Here is a 27,233-nt window from a genome sequence, read left to right on the forward strand (position 1 = left end):
AGGTCAGAGGGGAAAGTGCAGTTTTAACTAAGTTGATGGTGAGTTCCAGAAAAAATCGGCATCGCTAAATGTCAGAAATCACGTGACACGGGATTATTTTCTGCTGGTGCTATTAGACCCAGTCGCGTGACGGAAATTGATGGCTTCGGAAACTATTTTTAGCTCAATAGGGGGGAACATAGGTGGTCGAGTAGATAGTGGCAACTAGAGGAGTCAGGAGTCAAGGATAAGTTTCATTGGGGGACAGGAGTCAAGAGTCATGTCAAAAGTAACTTCATTCGGTCAACGATTTAGATCAATCTAGTAGTACTGAGCTAGCTAAACATATACATACATACATACACACAAATATATATATATATATATATATATATATATATATATATATATATATATATATATATATATATATGAAAATGTATATATACATGTTTATATATATATATATATAGATATATACATATATATACATAAATAAGCATATATATATATATATATATATATATATATATACACGAGTAAATAATTGCCGCCATTGACTTATTCAGCTGAAACGACTACCTGGATAAACTAGATGGAGTTAAGCAACGACAGCGGTAGAGAATGTCAAACCCTATATCCAATCGAATACAGCAGGGATATTGTGTTGTCTACGTCACTAATATTTGTGTTCTACAAGCACTTATGTTTTTAATGTAGAGTTCAAGGCTCAGTTTTTCTTCGTACATTCAGATATACGATCTACTCATCGTTTGTAGTGGAGTTCTAAGACTCGATTCATCCCTCCTTGATGTCGTTTTAAACATTGAAAAACGTTATTAGGGGTTAGGGAGGGTATGAATGGGGGGGGGGGGGTAGGTAAGAAAGACAAACGTAAAATTCGCTCACATTAAAAAGAAATTTGACTATACAGATGTAACCTTTGACTAACCCAGAGTTACCCAGGCAGATGAATGTATTTGTTGCTGTTGGTAACTACAGATGTGTGCTACATCTTTGTTACCGCCACATGTGGCTATTGTTACACCTTTGTAGCAACCGCGACATGTGGCTACATATGGCCAGAGTCTCGAGGTATTATGACGGATTAACTACTGAATTAGGCCACAGGTAGACAAAGCTGGTCGGTGGAGGCAGGTGATGGGCAACAGGGGGGGGGGGGGTGATACACCGCTACGGGTAGGGGGGGGGGTCAGAACAATATGGAGGCTTAGACGATTACCATATGTGGTGTGTTTGGGGGGGGGGGTAGAGAACGGGTGCAACATTTAAAATGAAGAGAGACACATTATTAATAGGGGTGGGGTAGACTATTGGTTGAGACAAATTATAAATAGGGATGGGGGTAAGTTGAGAGTGTGGGGAGTAGATGAAAGGATGGAGTAAACATAACACAGAGACGAGTGAGTAATATTATAGACCAGATGTTGGCATCAACAGAACAACTTGGAAAAAAATGTTAGGTTTTTTGTGATATCTACAAAAGCAATTGAACTCTAATTTTGTATGTTGAATTAACCCATCCTGTTTGAATGTGCGTACATTGAACCCATGCATTGTTTGTTTAACTGCTTGAATGTGCGTACATTGAACCCATGCATTGTTTGTTTAACTACCTGAATGTGCGTACATTGAACCCATGCATTGTTTGTTTAACTACCCGAATGTGCATACATTGAACCCATGTATTGTTTGTTTAACTACCTGAATGTGCGTACATTGAACCCATGCATTGTTTGTTTAACTACCTGAATGTGCGTACATTGAACCCATGCATTGTTTGTTTAACTACCTGAATGTGCGTACATTGAACCCATGCATTGTTTAACTACGTGAATGTGCGTACATTGAACCCATGCATTGTTTGTTTAACTACCTGAATGTGCGTACATTGAACCCATGCATTGTTTGTTTAACTACCTGAATGTGCGTACATTGAACCCATGTATTGTTTGTTGTTTAACTGCTTGAATGTGCGTACATTGAACCCATGCATTGTTTGTTGTTTAACTGCTTGAATGTGCGTACATTGAACCCATGCATTGTTTGTTGTTTAACTGCTTGAATGTGCGTACATTGAACCCATGCATTGTTTGTTGTTTAACTGCTTGAATGTGCGTACATTGAACCCATGCATTGTTTGTTGTTTAACTGCTTGAATGTGCGTACATTGAACCCATGCATTGTTTGTTGTTTAACTGCTTGAATGTGCGTACATTGAACCCATGCATTGTTTGTTTAACTACCTGAATGTGCGTACATTGAACCCATGCATTGTTTAACTACGTGAATGTGCGTACATTGAACCCATGCATTGTTTGTTTAACTACCTGAATGTGCGTACATTGAACCCATGCATTGTTTAACTACGTGAATGTGCGTACATTGAACCCATGCATTGTTTGTTGATTAACTACCTGAATGTGCGTACATTGAACCCATGCATTGTTTAACTACGTGAATGTGCGTACATTGAACCCATGCATTGTTTGTTTAACTACCTGAATGTGCGTACATTGAACCCATGCATTGTTTAACTACGTGAATGTGCGTACATTGAACCCATGCATTGTTTGTTGATTAACTACCTGAATGTGCGTACATTGAACCCATGCATTGTTTAACTACGTGAATGTGCGTACATTGAACCCATGCATTGTTTGTTGTTTAACGAAAAAACAAACTAGAACTCGAGTGTAGGAAATCAACTGTGTGGAATACACTTGAGGCAGGAAATGAACGCTAAACATTGTAATGCGCATGTCCCATCAATCAGGCGTTTGTCGGGAGCTGCAGCTAACGTCTGCGAGGGTATTGCCTCGTTCTGACAGACGACAAAAACGTGCAGTTAATTAATTAACCCAACTTAATCAGCCGGGAAGACAGCGTAAAATATGGCATGGATTGCAAGAAGTAAATCACCATGACGTCACATGTGTGTAATTACCGCAGATAGGTGTCTCGATTAATTAGAGAGAGTTTTAATTAACGTCTGGCTTCATCATGCTTTATCTTAGTAACATGCTGGAACTTTAATTGTAAAGTGTCTAAGACTTGGCTACCTGTTTCTGTCAGCCAAAGTTACATAAAGTACAGCTACATCTGACTGTTACATAAAATAGAGCTACATCTGACTGTTACATAAAGTAGAGCTAGCACTGACTGTTACATAAAGTAGAGCTACATCTGACTGTTACATAAAGTAGAGCTAGCACTGACTGTTACATAAAGTAGAGCTACATCTGACTGTTACATAAAATAGAGCTACATCTGACTGTTACATAAAATAGAGCTACATCTGACTGTTACATAAAGTAGAGCTAGCACTGACTGTTACATAAAGTAGAGCTACATCTGACTGTTACATAAAATAGAGCTACATCTGACTGTTACATAAAGTAGAGCTAGCACTGACTGTTACATAAAGTAGAGCTACCTCAAATGGTTATCAAAAGTAGGGCTACATGAAAGTGACAGCCATTAAGGATGAATACATGACTGCTATTAACTACGAACCTAAAGAAAACCATACAAGGTGTGACTGTACACATAGGAGCCGGCTCACTCGCTTATAAAATAAACGGTTTTAGAAAATATATGATAAATGTCAAGGCTAATTTAGTACTCACACAAACACACACACACACACCTTAAGTGTCACACACGCACGTTAACACTTTATGCACCGAGCACGGTTAAGCCCCCCTCCCCTACCCCACTTAAAGCAATGAGCTGTTACCATACACCCCACCTTCATCCCTGGCGGGTATTCACACCACCGACGTCATCAGCCGGCCAGGTGATCTCGTCTCTTACCTGTGGCGCCCCCAGGTGCTCACAGCATAGAGACTTATGTCAGGCTTAGAGTGGTGCATCGTTGTCTGGGGGTCAATAGACGTGGAGAACCTAGTCTTTTGTCTATAGAGAACCTAGTCTTTTGTTTATGGAGAACCTAGTCTTTTGTCTATAGAGAACCTAGTCTTTTGTCTATAGAGAACCTAGTCGTTTGTTTATGGAGAACCTAGTCTTTTGTTTATGGAGAACCTAGTCTTTTGTCTATAGAGAACCTAGTCTTTTGTCTATAGAGAACCTAGTCTTTTTTCTATAGAGAACCTAGTCGTTTGTCTATAGAGAACCTAGTCTTTTGTCTATAGAGAACCTAGTCTTTTGTTTATGGAGAACCTAGTCTTTTGTCTATAGAGAACCTAGTCTTTTGTTTATGGAGAACCTAGTCTTTTGTTTATGGAGAACCTAGTCTTTTGTCTATAGAGAACCTAGTCTTTTGTCTATAGAGAACCTAGTCTTTTGTCTATAGAGAACCTAGTCTTTTTTCTATAGAGAACCTAGTCGTTTGTCTATAGAGAACCTAGTCTTTTGTTTATGGAGAACCTAGTCTTTTGTCTATAGAGAACCTAGTCTTTTGTCTATAGAGAACCTAGTCTTTTTTCTATAGAGAACCTAGTCGTTTGTCTATAGAGAACCTAGTCTTTTGTCTATAGAGAACCTAGTCTTTTGTTTATGGAGAACCTAGTCTTTTGTCTATAGAGAACCTAGTCTTTTGTCTATAGAGAACCTAGTCTTTTGTCTATAGAGAACCTAGTCTTTTGTTTATGGAGAACCTAGTCTTTTGTTTATGGAGAACCTTGTCTTTTGTCTATAGAGAACCTAGTCTTTTGTTTATGGAGAACCTAGTCTTTTGTCTATAGAGAACCTAGTCTTTTGTCTATAGAGAACCTAGTCTTTTGTTTATGGAGAACCTAGTCTTTTGTCTATAGAGAACCTAGTCTTTTGTCTATAGAGAACCTAGTCTTTTGTCTATAGAGAACCTAGGCTTTTGTCTATAGAGAACCTAGTCTTTTGTCTATAGAGAACCTAGTCTTTTGTCTATAGAGAACCTAGTCTTTTGTCTATAGAGAACCTAGTCTTTTACTTATGGGAAACCTAGTCTTTTGTTTACAGAGAACCTGGTTTTTTTCTACAGAGAACGTAGTCTTTTGTCTTTAGAGAACCTAGTCTTTTGTCATGTCTTGTGGTGAACCTAGCCTTTTATTATGTAGTTTATTATACCAGTTAACCACGTCATATTCTTAACGTAATAAATCGTGAACCCGCATGGACCCATCCCCCCCCCCCCCCCCCCCCCCTCTCTCTCTCCACCCCGCCTTAGAGTATTACATGCAATGCTTTGGACGCCTCTCCAAACTGAAATTGAATTAAACCTGACCACGTGAGTGTTTTGTGTTGTCCGACAAAAGCTGATCATGCATGTCAATTGTTGAATCTTGACCCTCGACTTGTGGCGGCTCCTACATCGCCCCTCGCCTCCCCCCCTTCCCCTAGCCCCACAGAATTAGCTCCCAGACATATATGCAGCACATATTCTATACATTCATAGGAGGTATAGAAACGTGTTTGATAAAAAGGAAGTAGGTAAACCCGTGTAGGAATCAATACGGGAATCACGTGGTTGATTAGCCACAGTCGACGTGCTGAAAGATCTTGGTAAGGGAGGGAATTGTTTCATACTTGCCCCAATAAGGGGAGGCAATTATAAAACTATTTTAAGCGGTTATCTTCCCCGTGACGTCTGGGTAAGAAAGTTCTACGTCTGGCGAGCAGAGAGAAGAGCAGATAACGTGATCTAGTTGCCGCGGGAAATGATGTAACGCGAGATTTGACCGGTTTTTATTTTGCAGACATCCTACACAAGATGGCGCGGGTTGGGGATAAGGAATTGAGGGGGACGGGCGGAGGCTGACAGCTGTGTAGGGTGTCACGGTGACCTGCTAGAAACAGGATACGCTTGAAGTGGCGCCATTGTTTTCATAGGCTGCCTGACACTTCTCCAAGTCTGGCTTCAGCCTAAAGAACGTGATGATTGTGGTTTGACGTCCCAAGTCTTGTACCCGCATAAAGGACGTGATTGTGGTTTGAAGTCCCAAGTCTTGTACCCGCATAAAGGACGTGATGATTGTGGTTTGACGTCCCAAGTCTTGTACCGGCATAAAGGACGTGATGATTGTGGTTTGACGTCCCAAGTCTTGTACCGGCATAAAGGACGTGATGATTGTGGTTTGACGTCCCAAGTCTTGTACCGGCATAAAGGACGTGATGATTGTGGTTTGACGTCCCAAGTCTTGTACCGGCATAAAGGACGTGATGATTGTGGTTTGACGTCCCAAGTCTTGTACCCGCATAAAGGACGTGATGATTGTGGTTTGACGTCCCAAGTCTTGTACCCGCATAAAGGACGTGACGATTGTGGTTTGACGTCCCAAGTCTTGTACCCGCATAAAGGACGTGATGATTGTGGTTTGACGTCCCAAGTCTTGCCCCAGCATAAAGGACGTGATGATTGTGGTTTGACGTCCCAAGTCTTGCCCCAGCATAAAGGACGTGATGATTGTGGTTTGACGTCCCAAGTCTTGTACCGGCATAAAGGACGTGATGATTGTGGTTTGACGTCCCAAGTCTTGTACCGGCATAAAGGACGTGATGATTGTGGTTTGACGTCCCAAGTCTTGTACCGGCATAAAGGACGTGATGATTGTGGTTTGACGTCCCAAGTCTTGTACCGGCATAAAGGACGTGATGATTGTGGTTTGACGTCCCAAGTCTTGTACCGGCATAAAGGACGTGATGATTGTGGTTTGACGTCCCAAGTCTTGTACCGGCATAAAGGACGTGATGATTGTGGTTTGACGTCCCAAGTCTTGTACCGGCATAAAAGACGTGATGATTGTGGTTTGACGTCCCAAGTCTTGTACCGGCATAAAGGACGTGATGATTGTGGTTTGACGTCCCAAGTCTTGTACCGGCATAAAGGACGTGATGATTGTGGTTTGACGTCCCAAGTCTTGTACCGGCATAAAAGACGTGATGATTGTGGTTTGACGTCCCAAGTCTTGTACCCGCATAAAGGACGTGATGATTGTGGTTTGACGTCCCAAGTCTTGTACCCGCATAAAGGACGTGATGATTGTGGTTTGACGTCCCAAGTCTTGTACCGGCATAAAGGACGTGATGATTGTGACGTTATTTTTTAACCGCTTTAACATCTGCCACCCACTGATGTGTTACACACCTGCCCACATGAAACTTAATCTTATAATCCCTTGTTATAAATCTAATCCATCCAACCCTTCCACTCCACACTACCGAGAAATCCCTTTACTGGCCACATGGTGTCACCCCCCCCCCCCCTTCCCCCGCCCCTTGCCGGGATTGTCAGTTGGTACCATGGATACTTTTTAACGAACTAATCATTCTTTAAACAGACAAAAAGCATATTTGTTCTACATATTTTCAATTTTTTTCTCTTTGTGTCACCCCCGTTCCAAAACGGTGCGCACCCTCCCTCCCCCGCCCCAGCCTCGCGACGCTTCCTTCTGCATATACAACCACTGGCCCCATACAGCCACTGGCCCCATACAACCACTGGCCCCATACAACCACTGGCCCCATACAACCACTGGCCCCATACAGCCACTGGCCCCATACAACCACTGGCCCCATACAACCACTGGCCCCATACAACCACTGGCCCCATACGGCCCCATACAACCACTGGCCCCATACAACCACTGGCCCCATACAACCACTGGCCCCATACGGCCCCATACAACCACTGGCCCCATACAACCACTGGCCCCATACGGCCCCATACAACCACTGGCCCCATACAACCACTGGCCCCATACAACCACTGGCCCCATACAACCACTGGCCCCATACGGCCCCATACAACCACTGGCCCCATACAACCACTGGCCCCATACAACCACTGGCCCCATACAACCACTGGCCCCATACGGCCCCATACAACCACTGGCCCCATACAACCACTGGCCCCATACAACCACTGGCCCCATACAACCACTGGCCCCATACAACCACTGGCCCCATACGGCCCCATACAACAACTGGCCCCATACAACCACTGGCCCCATACAACCACTGGCCCCATACAACCACTGGCCCCATACAACCACTGGCCCCATACAACCACTGGCCCCATACGGCCCCATACAACCACTGGCCCCATACAACCACTGGCCCCATACAACCACTGGCCCCATACAACCACTGGCCCCATACAACCACTGGCCCCATACAACCACTGGCCCCATACAACCACTGGCCCCATACAACCACTAGCCCCATACAACCACTGGCCCCATACAACCACTGGCCCCATACAACCACTGGCCCCATACAACCACTGGCCCCATACGGCCCCATACAACCACTAGCCCCATACAACCACTGGCCCATACAACCACTGGCCCCATACGACCACTGGCCCCATACAACCACTGGCCCCATACAACCACTGGCCCCATACAACCACTGGCCCCATACAACCACTGGCCCCATACAACCACTGGCCCCATACAACCACTGGCCCCATACAACCACTGGCCCCATACAACCACTGGCCCCATACGGCCCCATACAACCACTGGCCCCATACAACCACTGGCCCCATACAACCACTGGCCCCATACGGCCCCATACAACCACTGGCCCCATACAACCACTGGCCCCATACGGCCCCATACAACCACTGGCCCCATACAACCACTGGCCCCATACAACCACTGGCCCCATACAACCACTGGCCCCATACTGGCCCCATACAACCACTGGCCCCATACAACCACTGGCCCCATACGGCCCCATACAACCACTGGCCCCATACAACCACTGGCCCCATACAACCACTGGCCCCATACAACCACTGGCCCCATACAACCACTGGCCCCATACAACCACTGGCCCCATACGGCCCCATACAACCACTGGCCCCATACGGCCCCATACAACCACTGGCCCCATACAACCACTGGCCCCATACAACCACTGGCCCCATACGGCCCCATACAACCACTGGCCCCATACAACCACTGGCCCCATACAACCACTGGCCCCATACGGCCCCATACAACCACTGGCCCCATACGGCCCCATACAGCCACTGGCCCCATACAACCGCTGGCCCCATACAACCACTGGCCCCATACAACCACTGGCCCCATACTGGCCCCATACAACCACTGGCCCCATACAACCGCTGGCCCCATACAACCACTGGCCCCATACAACCACTGGCCCCATACAACCACTGGCCCCATACAACCACTGGCCCCATACAACCACTGGCCCCATACAACCACTGGCCCCATACAACCACTGGCCCCATACAACCACTGGCCCCATACGGCCCTATACAACCACTGGCCCCATACAACCACTGGCCCCATACGGCCCCATACAACCACTGGCCCCATACGGCCCTATACAACCACTGGCCCCATACAACCACTGGCCCCATACGGCCCCATACAACCACTGGCCCCATACTGGCCCCATACAACCACTAGCCCCATATAACCACTGGCCCCATACAACCACTGGCCCCATACGGCCCCATACAACCACTGGCCCCATACGGCCCCATACAACCACTGGCCCCATACTGGCCCCATACAACCACTAGCCCCATACAACCACTGGCCCCATACAACCACTGGCCCCATACGGCCCCATACAACCACTGGCCCCATACAACCACTGGCCCCATACGGTCCCATACAACCACTGGCCCCATACAACCACTGGCCCCATACAACCACTGGCCCTATACAACCACTGGCCCCATACAACCACTGGCCCCATACAACCACTGGCCCCATACGGCCCCATACAACCACTGGCCCCATACGGCCCCATACAACCACTGGCCCCATACGGCCCCATACAGCCACTGGCCCCATACGGCCCCATACAGCCACTGGCCCCATAAAGCCACTGGCCCCATACAACCACTGGCCCCATACAACCACTGGCCCCATACAACCACTGGCCCCATACAACCACTGGCCCCATACAACCACTGGCCCCATACGGCCCCATACAACCACTGGCCCCATACTGGCCCCATACAACCACTAGCCCCATACAACCACTGGCCCCATACAACCACTGGCCCCATACGGCCCCATACAACTACTGGCCCCATACAACCGCTGGCCCCATACGACCACTGGCCCCATACAACCACTGGCCCCATACTGGCCCCATACAACCACTGGCCCCATACAACCACTGGCCCCATACAACCACTAGCCCCATACAACCACTGGCCCCATACAACCACTAGCCCCATACAACCACTGGCCCCATACAACCACTGGCCCCATACGGCCCCATACAACCACTAGTCCCATACAACCACTGGCCCCATACAACCACTGGCCCCATACTGGCCCCATACAACCACTGGCCCCATACAACCACTGGCCCCATACGGCCCCATACAACCACTGGCCCCATACAACCACTGGCCCCATACAACCACTGGCCCCATACAACCACTGGCCCCATACAACCACTGGCCCCATACAACCACTGGCCCCATACAACCACTGGCCCCATGCAACCACTGGCCCCATACGGCCCCATACAGCCACTGGCCCCATACAACCACTGGCCCCATACGGCCCCATACAGCCACTGGCCCCATACAACCACTGGCCCCATACAACCACTGGCCCCATACGGCCCCATACAGCCACTGGCCCCATACAACCACTGGCCCCATACGGCCCCATACAGCCACTGGCCCCATACAACCACTGGCCCCATACAACCACTGGCCCCATACGGCCCCATACAACCACTGGCCCCATACAACCACTGGCCCCATACGGCCCCATACAACCACGGGCCCCATACAACCACTGGCCCCATACAGCCACTGGCCCCATACAACCACTGGCCCCATACAACCACTGGCCCCATACAACCACTGGCCCCATACAACCACTGGCCCCATACAACCACTGGCCCCATACAACCACTGGCCCCATACAACCACTGGCCCCATACGACCACTGGCCCCATACAACCACTGGCCCCATACTGGCCCCATACAACCACTGGCCCCATACAACCACTGGCCCCATACAACCACTGGCCCCATACAACCACTGGCCCCATACAACCACTAGCCCCATACAACCACTGGCCCCATACAACCGCTGGCCCCATACAACCACTGGCCCCATACAACCGCTGGCCCCATACAACCACTGGCCCCATACAACCGCTGGCCCCATACAGCCACTGGCCCCATACAACCACTGGCCCCATACAACCACTGGCCCCATACAACCACTGGCCCCATCCGGCCCCATACAACCACTGGCCCCATACAACCACTGGCCCCATACAACCACTGGCCCCATACAACCACTGGCCCCATACGGCCCCATACAACCACTGGCCCCATACGGCCCCATACAACCACTGGCCCCATACAACCACTGGCCCCATACAACCACTGGCCCCATACGGCCCCATACAACCACTGGCCCCATACAACCACTGGCCCCATACAACCACTGGCCCCATACGGCCCCATACAACCACTGGCCCCATACGGCCCCATACAGCCACTGGCCCCATACAACCGCTGGCCCCATACAACCACTGGCCCCATACAACCACTGGCCCCATACTGGCCCCATACAACCACTGGCCCCATACAACCGCTGGCCCCATACAACCACTGGCCCCATACAACCACTGGCCCCATACAACCACTGGCCCCATACAACCACTGGCCCCATACAACCACTGGCCCCATACAACCACTGGCCCCATACAACCACTGGCCCCATACAACCACTGGCCCCATACGGCCCTATACAACCACTGGCCCCATACAACCACTGGCCCCATACGGCCCCATACAACCACTGGCCCCATACGGCCCTATACAACCACTGGCCCCATACAACCACTGGCCCCATACGGCCCCATACAACCACTGGCCCCATACTGGCCCCATACAACCACTAGCCCCATATAACCACTGGCCCCATACAACCACTGGCCCCATACGGCCCCATACAACCACTGGCCCCATACGGCCCCATACAACCACTGGCCCCATACTGGCCCCATACAACCACTAGCCCCATACAACCACTGGCCCCATACAACCACTGGCCCCATACGGCCCCATACAACCACTGGCCCCATACAACCACTGGCCCCATACGGTCCCATACAACCACTGGCCCCATACAACCACTGGCCCCATACAACCACTGGCCCTATACAACCACTGGCCCCATACAACCACTGGCCCCATACAACCACTGGCCCCATACGGCCCCATACAACCACTGGCCCCATACGGCCCCATACAACCACTGGCCCCATACGGCCCCATACAGCCACTGGCCCCATACGGCCCCATACAGCCACTGGCCCCATAAAGCCACTGGCCCCATACAACCACTGGCCCCATACAACCACTGGCCCCATACAACCACTGGCCCCATACAACCACTGGCCCCATACAACCACTGGCCCCATACGGCCCCATACAACCACTGGCCCCATACTGGCCCCATACAACCACTAGCCCCATACAACCACTGGCCCCATACAACCACTGGCCCCATACGGCCCCATACAACTACTGGCCCCATACAACCGCTGGCCCCATACGACCACTGGCCCCATACAACCACTGGCCCCATACTGGCCCCATACAACCACTGGCCCCATACAACCACTGGCCCCATACAACCACTAGCCCCATACAACCACTGGCCCCATACAACCACTAGCCCCATACAACCACTGGCCCCATACAACCACTGGCCCCATACGGCCCCATACAACCACTAGTCCCATACAACCACTGGCCCCATACAACCACTGGCCCCATACTGGCCCCATACAACCACTGGCCCCATACAACCACTGGCCCCATACGGCCCCATACAACCACTGGCCCCATACAACCACTGGCCCCATACAACCACTGGCCCCATACAACCACTGGCCCCATACAACCACTGGCCCCATACAACCACTGGCCCCATACAACCACTGGCCCCATGCAACCACTGGCCCCATACGGCCCCATACAGCCACTGGCCCCATACAACCACTGGCCCCATACGGCCCCATACAGCCACTGGCCCCATACAACCACTGGCCCCATACAACCACTGGCCCCATACGGCCCCATACAGCCACTGGCCCCATACAACCACTGGCCCCATACGGCCCCATACAGCCACTGGCCCCATACAACCACTGGCCCCATACAACCACTGGCCCCATACGGCCCCATACAACCACTGGCCCCATACAACCACTGGCCCCATACGGCCCCATACAACCACGGGCCCCATACAACCACTGGCCCCATACAGCCACTGGCCCCATACAACCACTGGCCCCATACAACCACTGGCCCCATACAACCACTGGCCCCATACAACCACTGGCCCCATACAACCACTGGCCCCATACAACCACTGGCCCCATACAACCACTGGCCCCATACGACCACTGGCCCCATACAACCACTGGCCCCATACTGGCCCCATACAACCACTGGCCCCATACAACCACTGGCCCCATACAACCACTGGCCCCATACAACCACTGGCCCCATACAACCACTAGCCCCATACAACCACTGGCCCCATACAACCGCTGGCCCCATACAACCACTGGCCCCATACAACCGCTGGCCCCATACAACCACTGGCCCCATACAACCGCTGGCCCCATACAGCCACTGGCCCCATACAACCACTGGCCCCATACAACCACTGGCCCCATACAACCACTGGCCCCATCCGGCCCCATACAACCACTGGCCCCATACAACCACTGGCCCCATACAACCACTGGCCCCATACAACCACTGGCCCCATACGGCCCCATACAACCACTGGCCCCATACAACCACTGGCCCCATACAACCACTGGCCCCATACAACCACTGGCCCCATACAACCACTGGTTCCATACGACCACTGGCCCCATACAACCACTGGCCCCATACAACCGCTGGCCCCATACAACCACTGGCCCCATACAACCACTGGCCCCATACAACCACTGGCCCCATACAACCACTGGCCCCATACAACCACTGGCCCCATACAACCACTGGCCCCATACGGCCCCAAACAACCACTGGCCCCATACGGCCCCATACAACCACTGGCCCCATACGGTTCCATACAGCCACTGGCCCCATACAACCACTGGCCCCATACAACCACTGGCCCCATACGGCCCCATACAACCACTGGCCCCATACAACCACTGGCCCCATACGGCCCCATACAACCACTGGCCCCATACAACCACTGGCCCCATACAACCACTGGCCCATACAACCACTGGCCCCATACAACCACTGGCCCCATACAACCACTGGCCCCATACAACCACTGGCCCCATACAGCCACTGGCCCCATACAACCACTGGCCCCATACAACCACTGGCCCCATACTGGCCCCATACAACCACTGGCCCCATACTGGCCCCATACAACCACTGGCCCCATACAACCACTGGCCCCATACAACCACTAGCCCCATACAACCACTGGCCCCATACAACCACTGGCCCCATACAACCACTGGCCCCATACAACCACTGGCCCCATACAACCACTGGCCCCATACGACCACTGGCCCCATACAACCACTGGCCCCATACAACCACTGGCCCCATACAACCACTGGCCCCATACAACCACTGGCCCCATACAACCACTGGCCCCATACAACCAGTGGCCCCATACAACCACTGGCCCCATACTGGCCCCATACAACCACTGGCCCCATACGACCACTGGCCCCATACAACCACTGGCCCCATACAACCACTGGCCCCATACAACCACTGGCCCCATACAACCACTGGCCCCATACAACCACTGGCCCCATACAACCACTGGCCCCATACAACTACTGGCCCCATACGACCACTGGCCCCATACGGCCCCATACAACCACTGGCCCCATACGGCCCCATACAACTACTGGCCCCATACAACCACTGGCCCCATACAACCACTGGCCCCATACAACCACTGGCCCCATACGGCCCCATACAACCACTGGCCCCATACAACCACTGGCCCCATACAACCACTGGCCCCATACGGCCCCATACAACCACTGGCCCCATACGGCCCCATACAGCCACTGGCCCCATACAACCGCTGGCCCCATACAACCACTGGCCCCATACAACCACTGGCCCCATACTGGCCCCATACAACCACTGGCCCCATACAACCGCTGGCCCCATACAACCACTGGCCCCATACAACCACTGGCCCCATACAACCACTGGCCCCATACAACCACTGGCCCCATACAACCACTGGCCCCATACAACCACTGGCCCCATACGGCCCCATACAACCACTGGCCCCATACAACCACTGGCCCCATACAACCACTGGCCCCATACAACCACTGGCCCCATACAACCACTGGCCCCATACAACCACTGGCCCCATACAACCACTGGCCCCATACAACCACTGGCCCCATACAGCCACTGGCCCCATACAACCACTGGCCCCATACAACCACTGGCCCCATACAACCACTGGCCCCATACAACCACTGGCCCCATACAACCACTGGCCCCATACAACCACTGGCCCCATACAACCACTGGCCCCATACGACCACTGGCCCCATACAACCACTGGCCCCATACTGGCCCCATACAACCACTGGCCCCATACAACCACTGGCCCCATACAACCACTGGCCCCATACAACCACTGGCCCCATACAACCACTAGCCCCATACAACCACTGGCCCCATACAACCGCTGGCCCCATACAACCACTGGCCCCATACAACCGCTGGCCCCATACAACCACTGGCCCCATACAACCGCTGGCCCCATACAGCCACTGGCCCCATACAACCACTGGCCCCATACAACCACTGGCCCCATACAACCACTGGCCCCATCCGGCCCCATACAACCACTGGCCCCATACAACCACTGGCCCCATACAACCACTGGCCCCATACAACCACTGGCCCCATACGGCCCCATACAACCACTGGCCCCATACAACCACTGGCCCCATACAACCACTGGCCCCATACAACCACTGGCCCCATACAACCACTGGTTCCATACGACCACTGGCCCCATACAACCACTGGCCCCATACAACCGCTGGCCCCATACAACCACTGGCCCCATACAACCACTGGCCCCATACAACCACTGGCCCCATACAACCACTGGCCCCATACAACCACTGGCCCCATACAACCACTGGCCCCATACGGCCCCAAACAACCACTGGCCCCATACGGCCCCATACAACCACTGGCCCCATACGGTTCCATACAGCCACTGGCCCCATACAACCACTGGCCCCATACAACCACTGGCCCCATACGGCCCCATACAACCACTGGCCCCATACAACCACTGGCCCCATACGGCCCCATACAACCACTGGCCCCATACAACCACTGGCCCCATACAACCACTGGCCCATACAACCACTGGCCCCATACAACCACTGGCCCCATACAACCACTGGCCCCATACAACCACTGGCCCCATACAGCCACTGGCCCCATACAACCACTGGCCCCATACAACCACTGGCCCCATACTGGCCCCATACAACCACTGGCCCCATACTGGCCCCATACAACCACTGGCCCCATACAACCACTGGCCCCATACAACCACTAGCCCCATACAACCACTGGCCCCATACAACCACTGGCCCCATACAACCACTGGCCCCATACAACCACTGGCCCCATACAACCACTGGCCCCATACGACCACTGGCCCCATACAACCACTGGCCCCATACAACCACTGGCCCCATACAACCACTGGCCCCATACAACCACTGGCCCCATACAACCACTGGCCCCATACAACCAGTGGCCCCATACAACCACTGGCCCCATACTGGCCCCATACAACCACTGGCCCCATACGACCACTGGCCCCATACAACCACTGGCCCCATACAACCACTGGCCCCATACAACCACTGGCCCCATACAACCACTGGCCCCATACAACCACTGGCCCCATACAACCACTGGCCCCATACAACTACTGGCCCCATACGACCACTGGCCCCATACGGCCCCATACAACCACTGGCCCCATACGGCCCCATACAACTACTGGCCCCATACAACCACTGGCCCCATACAACCACTGGCCCCATACAACCACTGGCCCCATACGGCCCCATACAACCACTGGCCCCATACAACCACTGGCCCCATACAACCACTGGCCCCATACGGCCCCATACAACCACTGGCCCCATACGGCCCCATACAGCCACTGGCCCCATACAACCGCTGGCCCCATACAACCACTGGCCCCATACAACCACTGGCCCCATACTGGCCCCATACAACCACTGGCCCCATACAACCGCTGGCCCCATACAACCACTGGCCCCATACAACCACTGGCCCCATACAACCACTGGCCCCATACAACCACTGGCCCCATACAACCACTGGCCCCATACAACCACTGGCCCCATACGGCCCCATACAACCACTGGCCCCATACAACCACTGGCCCCATACAACCACTGGCCCCATACAACCACTGGCCCCATACAACCACTGGCCCCATACAACCACTGGCCCCATACAACCACTGGCCCCATACAACCACTGGCCCCATACAACCACTGGCCCCATACAACCACTGGCCCCATACAACCACTGGCCCCATACAACCACTGGCCCCATACAACCACTGGCCCCATACAACCACTGGCCCCATACAACCACTGGCCCCATACTGGCCCCATACAACCACTGGCCCCATACAACCACTGGCCCCATACAACCACTGGCCCCATACAACCACTGGCCCCATACAACCACTGGCCCCATACAACCACTGGCCCCATACAACCACTGTGGCTCTCACTGTGCCAGTTAATCCTGCCTGAAAGCCTGGAGGGTTTCGTCACGTGACCGCTTCATGGGGTTTGAGGGGGGGGGGGAGGAAGTTTGTAATCTTCCATTCATCCACCATCAGGTGACGTGTTGTTTGCTATACATATACACAGATACACACACAAACAACACATACTAGCACACACAGACACGCACATACGTACTCAAACACTCAAACACACGAACACTTACACCTACACGTACTTCAACATGCACACAGAAGTACAAACTAACCTATATTTAACTCACACAAAAAAACTGCTTTATTATTAAATAGCTAGTACTTGAAAGTTAACCAATCGATTAGTTTAAGCACTCACTGATATTTCTGTGTACATTTCAGTTGTAAATCTTAAATGGTAATTTACAACAGGTTTGGTGTTGACCATAACGTTGATAAAACTCACGAAATTTGATGTGAGAAAATAATGTAATCTTTACTAATCGCATCTACGTTGTATTTTAACCCTACAGAGTATATGTTTGGCTTGGGTTTGAGACTCCAACGCTACGGATTATGTCGTTATATTTGGTAAAACAAACACGTCCAGTATGTTGTGATTGTAAACTGTTCTCTACGTTGTGAGCTGTTTCAGTTACTGGCAAGTCCAGTTAATTTACTTTATTCGGTTACCGGAGACTACGCCCACTTCAGATCCAGCACACCCCTGGAGGAGGGTGGTGGGGGGCGCTAGACATCAGCCACAAAAGTCCGTCCTCTATCTTTTCTTCCTGGTGTCTCCAGGTAGATCATCTCAGACGTTAAGTAGTCACGTCCCCATCTACCTCACATTCCTTATTTCACAGGTCGACCCACGCTCTACAACTGACCCAAGCTATACAACTGACCCAGGCTCTACACCAGGCTCTACAACTGACCCAGGCTCTACAACTGACCCAGGCTCTACAACTGACCCAGGCTCTACAACTGACCCAGGCTCTACAACTGACCCAGGCTCTACAACTGACCCACGCTCTACAACTGACCCAGGCTCTACAACTGACCCAGGCTCTACAACTGACCCAGGCTCTACAACTGACCCAGGCTCTACAACTGACCCAGGCTCTACACCAGGCTCTACAACTGACCCAAGCTATACAACTGACCCAGGCTCTACAACTGACCCAGGCTCTACAACTGACCCAGGCTCTACAACTGACCCAGGCTCTACACCAGGCTCTACACCAGGCTCTACAACTGACCCAGGCTCTACACCAGGCTCTACAACTGACCCAGGCTCTACAGCTGACCCAGGCTCTACAACTGACCCAGGCTCTACAACTGACCCACGCTCTACAACTGACTCAGGCTCTACAACTGACCCAGGCTCTACAACTGACCCAAGCTATACAACTGACCCAGGCTCTACAGCTGACCCAAGCTATACAACTGACCCAGGCTCTTCACCAGACTCTACAACTGACCCAGGCTCTACAACTGACCCAGGCTCTACAACAGACCCAGGCTCTACAACTGACCCAGGCTCTACAACTGACCCAGGCTCTACACCAGGCTCTACAACTGACCCAGGCTCTACAACTGACCCAGGCTCTACAACTGACCCAGGCTCTACAACTGACCCAGGCTCTACAACTGACCCAGGCTCTACAACTGACCCAGGCTCTACAACTGACCCACGCTCTACAACTGACTCAGGCTCTACAACTGACCCAGGCTCTACAACTGACCCAGGCTCTACAACAGACCCAGGCTCTACAACTGATCCAGGCTCTACAACTGACCCAGGCTCTACAACTGACCCAGGCTCTACACCAGGCTCTACAACTGACCCAGGCTCTACAACTGACCCAGGCTCTACAACTGACCCAGGCTCTACACCAGGCTCTACAACTGACCCAAGCTATACAACTGACCCAGGCTCTACAACTGACCCAGGCTCTACAACTGACCCAGGCTCTACAACTGACCCAGGCTCTACACCAGGCTCTACACCAGGCTCTACAACTGACCCAAGCTATACAACTGACCCAGGCTCTACAACTGACCCAGGCTCTACAACTGACCCAGGCTCTACAACTGACCCAGGCTCTACACCTGACTCAGGCTCTACAACTGACCCAGGCTCTACAACTGACCCAGGCTCTACAACTGACCCAGGCTCTACAACTGACCCAGGCTCTACAACTGATCCAGGCTCTACACCAGGCTCTACAACTGACCCAGGCTCTACAACTGACCCAGGCTCTACACCAGGCTCTACAACTGACCCAGGCTCTACAACTGACCCAGGCTCTACAACTGACCCACGCTCTACACCAGGCTCTACAACTGACCCAGGCTCTACAACTGACCCAGGCTCTACAACTGACCCAGGCTCTACAACTGACCCAGGCTCTACACCAGGCTCTACAACTGACCCAGGCTCTACAACTGACCCAGGCTCTACAACTGACCCACGCTCTACACCAGGCTCTACAACTGACCCAGGCTCTACAACTGACCCAGGCTCTACAACTGACCCAGGCTCTACAACTGACCCAGGCTCTACAACTGACCCAGGCTCTACAACTGATCCAGGCTCTACACCAGGCTCTACAACTGACCCAGGCTCTACAACTGACCCAGGCTCTACAACTGACCCAGGCTCTACACCAGGCTCTACAACTGACCCAGGCTCTACAACTGACCCAGGCTCTACAACTGACCCACGCTCTACACCAGGCTCTACAACTGACCCAGGCTCTACAACTGACCCAGGCTCTACAACTGACCCAGGCTCTACAACTGACCCAGGCTCTACACCAGGCTCTACAACCGACCCAAGCTATACAACTGACCCACGCTCTACAACTGACCCAAGCTATTGTTACGAACCCAAGCGATCTTTACCTGGGTTTGGTCCCATCGAGGAGGGCCAGGTAATTAAAATGAAATGCTTAGGCATGTTAATGCACTGACCAGTGCTGGTCGTGAGAATCTTTGGGCCGTGATGGCCACACCGGATTAGATTCCACGCGTGTAGGCGTGGCAGACTTGGAGACTTGGGGGACTCGGCTATTAACGTGGCCAACAGCCCATAAATTACCTGGTGACACCACGGGCTGACCGTTGATGCTTGATCTAGGCTAGTGACGGTCCATGTTTTACGGCTGGGAAAACCTTCCAGATCGCACAGGGCCGAGATGGACGGTCATGTCCTGACCTGACCTGACCTGACCTGGGGGTCAGGCTCGATTAACAAGGTTCCCACACTAGCGAGGGACGACTTGAGTACTTTAGGAGGGTAGACCGGAGACTAGGGGGACACACTCGACAGACAGTCGGGACACACACACGGAGACGGACGTACTCGTCTCGGATAGCTAGGTAGAGGAGACATGGGTCGTCTTTGTGAGCTAGTGGAAAGCCACGACATGTTTTAGACTTAGGCTAGGCTTGACAGTTAGGGACAAGTAGATTAGTCAAATTAAGGACTTTAATTGTTATAGCTAGTTGTGTATATTTCGATTGTTGTACTTCGGTGGCGGGTTTAACTTTAAGTGTTGTGATTTGTGGCGAATAAATAGAGATTACTGAAGTTGGCTTTTATTTAATTTTATTTTTCTTCTTCTTGTTTACGATCCCCTGACTAGTTCGAAAGGATTAGAGAAGGGGGTGCGTAACAATTGGTGGCTAGAGTCCGGGATAGGACAGACAACGAGTTGAATAGTTTCTTTTGATGCCATTTTCAGTTGGGGGCTCACGAGCTTGTGTTTTAATTTTAAGTTTATGAGTAGTGAGAGTAAAGTTGTTCACGGAATCAGGAGAGTTTTCCAAACATTGAGTAAGTAGCGAGCTTATCACCTTTGTATTGACACTGAGTTTATTTTTCTTGATTTTTTTTGTTGATTCAGTATAGCTGGAGGGATTAATGCCCAGTATACTCGAATATTTTTGTGTGGTCCAGTGGAACTGGAGTGTTCGGGTTTATTCAGTACAGCTGGAGGGTCAATTCCCAGGTACGTGAATAAATTCGTAATTTTTGTTTGGTTTGCTCAGTATAGCTGGAGGGTCAATTCCCAGTATACGTGAGTAAATCGTTTGTGATCCAGTGTAGCTGGATATTTAGTTTGGTTGGCCCAGTATAGCTGGTGTCTACCTGTTTCAAGTGTCAAAGGTGATAGCCCTACTTTTAATGTTTAAGTTAAAGTTGTTTGTTGTGAGCCACATTTGTAGTAGTTAACCGCCACCATTTAGCTTGATAAGTTCCGTAAGTGTGAATCATGGACGTAATGAGTTTTATTGAGTGTCCAACTCTAGAAGTTTTAGACAGGTTTTGTCGCGTAGAGTTGTTGCGTCTAGTTGAGGAGCTAGGACTAGAGGTTGATGTGTCGGATAGAGATAGAGTTCTACGAGATCATATTTGTGTTGAGTTAGTGAATACAGGTAGATTAGAGGAGGAGTGTCTAGACTCGATAGAATATTATGAGATAGGACGAATTAGGGTTGAAGAAATTGAGAGGAAGTATCAAGCTAAGTTGTTAGAGATCGCGAGAGAGAAAGAGGAGAAGTTGTTAGAGATTAGAAGGGATATATTCATGTCAGAATCTTGGAAGGAAATTAACATTAAAAGTTTAGAGAAACTGTTCGGACATGAAGTTAAACTATTAGAGATCAGGAGGGAACGGGATTTACTTAGGCTATGGGAAGAGGCGCAGCTTAGTGGGTTGTTTGACTTTCCAGAATCTGTCTCTGTTTTCTCTCAGGCTAGTGTAGTAGTTTCCGAGGATCGGTATAGAGATGAAGATAGTTTGTTGTCTGACAGAGTTGGTAGTGAGTTTTGTCAGTCTCAGACTAAGGCTGCCACTAGCTTTGGCTCAGTCCCTGAAGTCGACTTTAACCTAGCAGAACCAGCACAAACGTCAAAACGTGCTGATAGCTTACGAGTTGAGAGTTGTGTGCCGACAAGTACTGAAGGCATTCAGCAAGTTATCGGTTTAGATAAAATCACGGCAACCACTCTGGTGTTGACCAGTCATGAAAAGGGGCTGTCAATATCTGACCCAGTGGATACAACCACCGATGATATCCCGGCAACCACTCTGATGTTGACCAGTCATGAAAAGGGGCAGTCAATATCAGAACCAGTGGTTACAACCACCGCTGAAATCACGGTAACCACCGAGAGAGTGAATAACCATGAGAACGGGCTGTCCTCCCATGATCCCAGCAGTATTTAATTTCTCCCCGACCAAGTCCAGCAACCCAGAGGCCATGACCTCACCTGGAGGTCACGTGGATGGTGTTCTACATCCAGAGATAGACGAGTCAACGAATCTTTTGCCAACATCAGTAACGAACAACATCGTTACCCATTGTCTTGGAGGTGAGCCTAACACGGGCTGTCCTCCCATTGTCACAACAGTGTTTAATTTCTCCCCGACCAAGTCCAGCAACCTGGAGGCCATGACCTCACCTGGAGGTCACGTGGATGGTGTTTTACATCCAGAGATCGAGGAGACGGTGAATCTTTTGTCCGCGTCGGCGACGAGCCAAGTCATTGTCTCTTGTTTTGGAGTTGAGCCTAACTCAGGCTTCCCTCCCCTTATCTCGGAGCTGATTTATTGTTCTTTGACCGACCCGGGGAAGATCGGTAATGTGACCTCAGCGGGTCACACTTCTCCCGTCAACCGAGAATGTGTACATGTGAGCGCATATCACCTCACTTTCACAGAGACGGGGCGTGAAATCGACCTCTCTTTGTGCGGCTCGGTGTATTTGTTGTGGGCGGATAATATCTCCGTCACTAAAATTGTGCTGCGACGTTATAAAGTTCGGCTAAAGATTTATATTTACGAACTCATGATGACCCGAAAGACGGAAAACTAATTTGTGTTTCAAACCTATTAGAACTGTTTCCAAGATAGACTGTTTCATGTTTTCCCAGGATGCAAGTGTTCTAATCAAAATGAACTGTTTTCAGGCTTAAAGAATGTACCTTTTTACATGTCTTGTTTAAAAAAAAAATGTGTGTTATTGATGTTTTACATGATGATGAATTCGTGACAGTTTTAATTGTATTGACAGGTTTTGTTGACTGATGACGTAACTATCAGTAAAACGAAGACTGTTGGTTTCAACATTAAGATTATTGGCGACAGTGACGCATGTGTTGCAGATTTGCGGTTTTATTTACTTTGATGTCTATGTTTGATGACACTGTGGTTGGTGTATTTAGCCAAACTTGTTATTGTGACTAAATCATCCACGTTTCTTATCTTTTTGATGATGATGATGTTAAACTGTTTTAGTCCCATTTAGGTTTATTCTGGGACTTTTGAGGAATTGTGAGATTGGTATGGTTGTCTAGTAAGAGATGTTCAATTAATTCACCATGTGGTGGCGAATTAATTTCTTGAAGGGTGGGGGTGTTACGAACCCAAGCGATCTTTACCTGGGTTTGGTCCCATCGAGGAGGGCCAGGTAATTAAAATGAAATGCTTAGGCATGTTAATGCACTGACCAGTGCTGGTCGTGAGAATCTTTGGGCCGTGATGGCCACACCGGATTAGATTCCACGCGTGTAGGCGTGGCAGACTTGGAGACTTGGGGGACTCGGCTATTAACGTGGCCAACAGCCCATAAATTACCTGGTGACACCACGGGCTGACCGTTGATGCTTGATCTAGGCTAGTGACGGTCCATGTTTTACGGCTGGGAAAACCTTCCAGATCGCACAGGGCCGAGATGGACGGTCATGTCCTGACCTGACCTGACCTGACCTGGGGGTCAGGCTCGATTAACAAGGTTCCCACACTAGCGAGGGACGACTTGAGTACTTTAGGAGGGTAGACCGGAGACTAGGGGGACACACTCGACAGACAGTCGGGACACACACACGGAGACGGACGTACTCGTCTCGGATAGCTAGGTAGAGGAGACATGGGTCGTCTTTGTGAGCTAGTGGAAAGCCACGACATGTTTTAGACTTAGGCTAGGCTTGACAGTTAGGGACAAGTAGATTAGTCAAATTAAGGACTTTAATTGTTATAGCTAGTTGTGTATATTTCGATTGTTGTACTTCGGTGGCGGGTTTAACTTTAAGTGTTGTGATTTGTGGCGAATAAATAGAGATTACTGAAGTTGGCTTTTATTTAATTTTATTTTTCTTCTTCTTGTTTACGATCCCCTGACTAGTTCGAAAGGATTAGAGAAGGGGGTGCGTAACACTATACAACTGACCCAGGCTCTACAACTGACCCAAGCTATACAACTGACCCAGGCTCTACAACTGACCCAGGCTCTACAACTGACCCAGGCTCTACAACAGACCCAGGCTCTACAACAGACCCAGGCTCTACAAATGACCCAGGCTCTACAAATGATCCAGGCTCTACAACTGACCCAGACTCTACAACTGACCCAGGCTCTACACCAGGCATATGATAGCCCTCCAGCCGAGGGAAGAATTTGGCTATATCACAGAATATTAAGACAAACTGCAAGTTCTAGTGGTGAGTGAATTGCCTGCAATGACAATCATCAACGTGGCATTTGCCTGCACAAATGTCATGAATGTCAGCAGTTAGCAAACAGTCAGGAGATGACGTCATCGGACATGGATACTTGAGGATTAACGGCTGATCCACTCAGATTTCTAAAAATAGCGTCAGAAGAGACGCTTTGAGTCAGCTTTGATATCCACAGCACATGGTTAGTGCATTTACTTGGTGGTGAGGGTATAGTGGGGGGGGGGGGGGGCTGCCAATGTTATAAGGCGACAGTGGATGATGTATATTTGTAACGGTTTTTAAAAAGTGGGGGGGGGGTCATGTTGGAGTTATGTGGGGGTAATGGGGGAGTTATGTCGGGGTCATGTGGGGGTTATGTGGGGGTTATATGTGGGTTATGTGGGGGTCATGTGGGAGTTATGTGGGGGGGGGGGGGGTTCATGTGAGTTATGTGGGGGATAAGTGGGGGTTATGTGGGGGTCATGTGGGAGTTATGTGGGGGGGGGGGGGGGGGTTCATGTGAGTTATGTGGGGGATAAGTGGGGGTTATGTGGGGGTCATGTGGGAGTTATGTGGGGGGATTATGTGGGGGTTATGTGGGGGTCATGTGGGAGTTATGTGGGAGTTATGTGGGGGTCATATGAGAATTGTTATAGATAGCTGAGGTGTTGTAGATGTTCGTAACCTGCACTGCGTGTGAGCGGTGTTGCGCATGTTTTAAACCCCTACCCCCTCCCTCTTTCCCCCCCCCCCCCACAGCATGATGTTAGTTAATCCGCTCAAGTAGTCTAACAGATTAAGGATTACACATGAGAGTAAAACGGACCAAGGTTTGGAACTCCTAGAGCGCCGAGAGAGAGAGAGCAGCGCTATCCTTTAAGAAAACACGATGAAGCCAAGAGTACTTTGGTCCCATGGAGCTTCTTGTGTCGAGCCAACTAATCCTCCATTCTTTAGTTAACGCAGTGGGAAGGTCATGTGGTTATTCTAATATGTGTAGGTCACCGAATAGTCATATAGTATAGGTACACCAGATATGTGGGAAAACTAATGTTATGTGCCAGTAATTAAAGGATAAAATGTTATTTACCAGTTACTGATAGACAACAAACTCATCATACAGAAGATCACATTCTAGACAAGTTAGCCATAGAAGTTTTAGTGGCAGTAGTCACATGACAGTGGGGGATGTGTGACACTGCTATAGTGTCATGACAGACGAGACTTGACACTGGCACAAGACAAAGTTTGACGGTATATCCCTACAAACAGAATGACCATGCAAACAAAATGACCATACCAACAAAATACCAAACTTACCTCACTGTTTGAAAGAACATCCACAAAGTTTTTTAAGCCAATGACACAGTTGCCGCATCCAGCCCCGACCGTTTTATCTGGCTGGCACGTGATTTCACCAACATAAACAAGAAATGCGGGAGGGAAAAACTCGGCCACTCACGCACCAACGATACGCACGCGCGCTGTGGGCCTGTTTGGCAACTGAGGGTGGTTCCAGCCGTCCTTGAGCGTCTAGGATTAGAGCGTTAATTCAGGCATTCGTCACGCGCTGGCCCGCGCGAGGCTTACAGAGAGCTAATAGACATTTTTTCTGGCTCGCTCTTTAAGCTTGTAATTAATTTAATTACTCTAACCAATTTTACGTCCACGATTCTACAATGATATCGGCGAAATTTTAAATACTGTACCAAACAATACGCATTGTTGAATATTCTCTCGGGATATTCTAGACTTCTATTTTTAGAAGGATCGTTTTTACTTTAATGTTTGTTCCCTGTTTCTGTTTAGTCCACACATCATCTCCTGGTTTTTGTGTGTTCAAATGTATTGGTAATATGTGTTTCAACACTCGACATCGCTACATCACAACATCTCTACATCACAACATCTCTACATCACAACATCTCTACATCACAACATCTCTACATCACAA

The 27,233-nt window shown here is 50.5% G+C and overlaps 1 protein-coding gene across 4 annotated transcripts in view; it reads right to left on the minus strand.

Moving 5' to 3' along the window:
• LOC131953625 (uncharacterized) overlaps positions 1-26,751 on the minus strand; it is a 59,957-nt gene extending 33,206 nt beyond the window's left edge. For all 4 annotated transcript variants that reach the window (XM_059316897.1, XM_059316898.1, XM_059316895.1 and 1 more), the window contains exon 1: positions 26,600-26,751. The gene's annotated coding sequence lies outside the window, so the exon portion shown is untranslated. The remainder of the gene's footprint in view (positions 1-26,599) is intronic.
• Positions 26,752-27,233: the final 482 nt, after the last annotated feature.

The sequence above is a fragment of the Physella acuta genome, unplaced genomic scaffold (genome assembly GCF_028476545.2).
Source record: "Physella acuta isolate Inbredline_101_S28 unplaced genomic scaffold, ASM2847654v3 ptg000934l, whole genome shotgun sequence".
Taxonomy (NCBI): Eukaryota; Metazoa; Mollusca; class Gastropoda; family Physidae; genus Physella; species Physella acuta.